Below are 3,936 nucleotides of genomic sequence, written 5' to 3' on the forward strand. Positions count from 1 at the left end.
AGCTCCAGGGTCACAGTGTCCCCCTGGAAATGACACAGCCACCGCCAGCTCACAGCTCATTGGCTAGAGCAAGTCATAGGGCACTGCCTGACTGCAGAGGGTCTGGGAAGTATCGTGTTCCATGAGCCCAAGGGGGAGGGAGCACTGGGCATCAATAAGCAGTGGTACTGACTACAATAGTCATGTTGTCCCATCAAGCTCACCGCACAGTGACATAGCCCAAGCATACGAGAACCTTCGTTTGCCACAACCTTGAACAAAGGGACAATCTGCATGGCCAAGCCCAGATCCCATTCCCATGAAGCATTTAGGATTCCTGAAATGAGGCTCTCCTCCCACAAATCCCTTCCTGCTCCCATTCTTCTATTTGCCAGAGGATGGTTGCTCATGTCTCCGGGTGACGCATCAGTTCCTTATGCAGCAACCGTGGGCCCCAGAATGGATCTATAAATCAACTCCAAATTGATTGGATAAATCAACTTCAGCTCCCAGTATCCCGGGTGCTAGCATCGGGGCCTTTCTGTTCAGAGCTGTATAATGCAGTTGACTTTGATACCAAGAAATGCACATCTTGTCGGCTTTCCAAACCTAAAATTAAAAGTCTTACATGATTGAAAAAAAATATGGTGCTCCCACAGATTTTGAGATCCCTGGTGGTCCTTTCATGAATACTCTGAAAATTTTGTATCAAAATCCTCAAATGCCTGGAAAGGCTTGCCAAGCATCATGGTCTGGTCCCACTGCCATGAGGCAAGAGTGATCCATGCTATAGAATGTCCTACAGTGGCGATCCCTGCTTGAATCTTTTTTTTTTTTTTTTTTTTTTTTTTTTTTTTTTTTTTTTGAGGACAGTTAAGGAAGAGAGATTCAGTAAAGTTGACAGGAGGCCTCAGGGAATAGTGGAATAAATCTCTCCAGAAAACACCGATCACATCTGACCCCTTTCTTTGCACCCCTCTGAGAACGGATGGCTGCTCCATTCCCAGAACTTACTATTTCCCATTCTCCCACACTTTCTTTCATTGCTGCTTCTGAAAGAGATGATGCCTTGGAGCTTTTTAAAATGCCAGATTATTGCTGTAAAATGTAATGCAATACAAGGACAGATCAAATTTATGGAATGCCTTTTATGAGACTATCCCAAAGGGCTCTGTATAATGGCTATAAAATGGTGAAACACATTGTGGAACAGATTTAATTTTTAAAGCAGCTGAAAATATATATTAATGATTTACCATCATTATTCCTCATCAGAGGTCTTTAGGAATACTAATAAAACGACTCTACCTACAATTATTTCCATCCAAGTGTTTCTTCATGGAATTCAATCTGATCTTACAGCATGTAATTGGCCAATCAAAATAATGTTCTGGGGGGTGGCGAGAAGTGTGGCGTTGTTTCAGCCCGAGAGCCGGCCAATTTGTCATGAGTTTCCTCCTACTTCCTTCTCCACCCGCTCGGTCTTGACCTGTCACTCAGCTCTGATCTGCGTATGATTATATACCACCTGAATGACATTAGAATAACACAAATTTGGTGGAAATTTGTCTGCCCTTAGGTTCTTGCTATATAAGGCAGGTGGGTCGAGGTCAGTTGTATAATTGGACATTTCCAAATCCAACCTGTTCTTTAAGCTCCAGTTCAAGTCCCTACCCTTGTCTAGTAGAAGTCAGGAGTGCCTTCTGACATGCCTCCCATTCTCCCCCCACTAGCTCCCTGCCATGCCATCTGGCTCTCCATGACTTCATGTCCAGCTCCAGGAAGGGGCTTCCCAATGGGCGAGCAGCATCTGTCTTCCAGGATACTGAGCACCTAACTCAGGCCTGGAGCATCAGCACACAGCATCTCCCTCCCACCGCCATCTATACACGTGTGATTCCAACAGAGTGAAGGTCAGGATTTTTTGTGACAAGTCTGGGAAGCTACACTTCTCCTGCTGAACATGCTTAATGAATTTTTTTTAAGATTTTATTTATTTATTTATTTATTTATTTATTTATTTATTTATTTATTTGAGAGAGAGTGTGCGTGTACAAGCAGGGGGAGCAGCAGAGGGAGAGGGAGAAGCAGACTACCCACTAAGCAGGGAGCCTGATGTGGGGCTCGATCCCAGGACCCCAGGATCATGACCTGAGCTAAAGGCAGGTGCCACCCCCCTAATGAAGCATGTAGCCCTAATTGCTGCTGGCAGCCACTTTGTATCCATGAGGCACACCAATCCAAGGACAGAACAGAACTCAGAGGAGGAGGAGGCCAAAGCTAAGACAATCACAGAGAAAGACACAGAAATCTCATTGGACCATCCCTAAAATCCAGTCTGCTTCTGGGTTTTCCCCCCAGTCATATGGCTCAATAAGGCAAATAAATTACTTAAATGAGTTTGCATTGGACATTCTTATTTGTAACCTCAAGCGCCCCTTGAAGCTTCTGCCCCAGTGCATATTGTAAGGCTAGGCATGTGGGCAAAAGAAAAAAGGAGAAAGCCTTGGAAGGGTGGGGGCAACTATGTGGTTGTATAACTGGTCCTCTCCCCCACATCACGCTAGCTGCCCAGACTCCTAAAAGGAATGGAAATTCAGGCCCAGTCAAGACAAGTGGCATGTCCAAGGGTCCAATCTGAATAGGACACAGAATCAAGGTATTTCAATTAATGGCAACATTCTGAGGTTATGTAGATGAACTTTTAGTGCGATTTCAGATCTGCATGGACTCCAGCCAATGTACCACACAGGCAGATGGGATAATAGACCCAAGAGAGTAAGGAAAATTGCAGCACTGACTTGCTAGTGAGGGAGGGGTCCTCTGACCCTGCTTGCCTCAAGCAGTACTTGTCCAGAAACCATAGATGGCTAAGCTTTTGAGGTGTAGGCAATTGTGCTCACAACTGGCCAGTTCTGGAGATGGCAGGGGCCCACACTCTGGGGAGGCCAATTCAATTCAACAAGACTTATTGAGCACGGATACCTTCTGATGGACCAACCACATCCCAGAGTCACTTCTGGACAATTCTGTTCTTTGTACCCCAATAACACACACTCAGGAATTGTGCTGGGTGAGTCAGTACTTGGAGAAGACTGAGCTCCTGAAAGGAGAACTAGAGCAGAGGCCACTGGGCTAGACACCCACGGCCAGAACAGAGGCTGTCAGGCTTGGGGACAGGGCACAGCCCGGGAGCAGGAGACCTAGTTAGACCAGCATCCTCCTGTCCCCCAGGGAGGCACAGACAGACCTCTGTTCTGCGGATGGCCATGAGCACTGTGCCCGGTCCTGGCACCTGCCTCCAATTCCTGTACTGGGTCTGGGTTCTCACAACTCACCCTGTGCTTCCCCACACCTCCCAACCCCCCATCTGGATGCACCCAGCATCCTACTGCCTCTTGGACATTCCTGACACATGCCTGTATCTGCAAACACTCCCTGATCCTTCTGCCCATGGGACACCCCATTTGTCCTGGGGATTTGCCCATCTGACCCTACCACGGATGTTCTTCATCTCTGAACAGGGCACTTTACCTGCCTGCTAGAATGCCTCCTGTCTCCTGCATCCCATCAACAGGTGCGCCGAGGCTCACCTCCAACAGCCAAAAGTCAACCCCGTTTCCAGTTTACACAAACATAAACTATTTATGTCAATGACCCTATGGCCATGATCTACAAACAAATATAAATGGAGGAAAATCAGTACCTTCTCGAGAAATAAGCCCAACACCGATGGCCTTAACTAAATTGCTAAGTACCCCCAGGCCACTAATACCTTCCTGGGTCCAAATAGACACTTTGCTTGTGCCAGAGCCACGGCCTTGAGCAAGGGTGCAGACAAGGAGTCGGGACCTCCTTTCCAGTCCTGGGTTTGACTCGCACCTGCCCGAGCTCTGCCGAGCGGACCTGCTATCCCCTTCAGCTCTGAGACCCTGGGAGTCCTCCATGTCTTCTCCT

This window comes from Canis aureus, chromosome 15, assembly GCF_053574225.1.
Source record: "Canis aureus isolate CA01 chromosome 15, VMU_Caureus_v.1.0, whole genome shotgun sequence".
In the NCBI taxonomy this organism is placed as follows: Eukaryota; Metazoa; Chordata; class Mammalia; order Carnivora; family Canidae; genus Canis; species Canis aureus.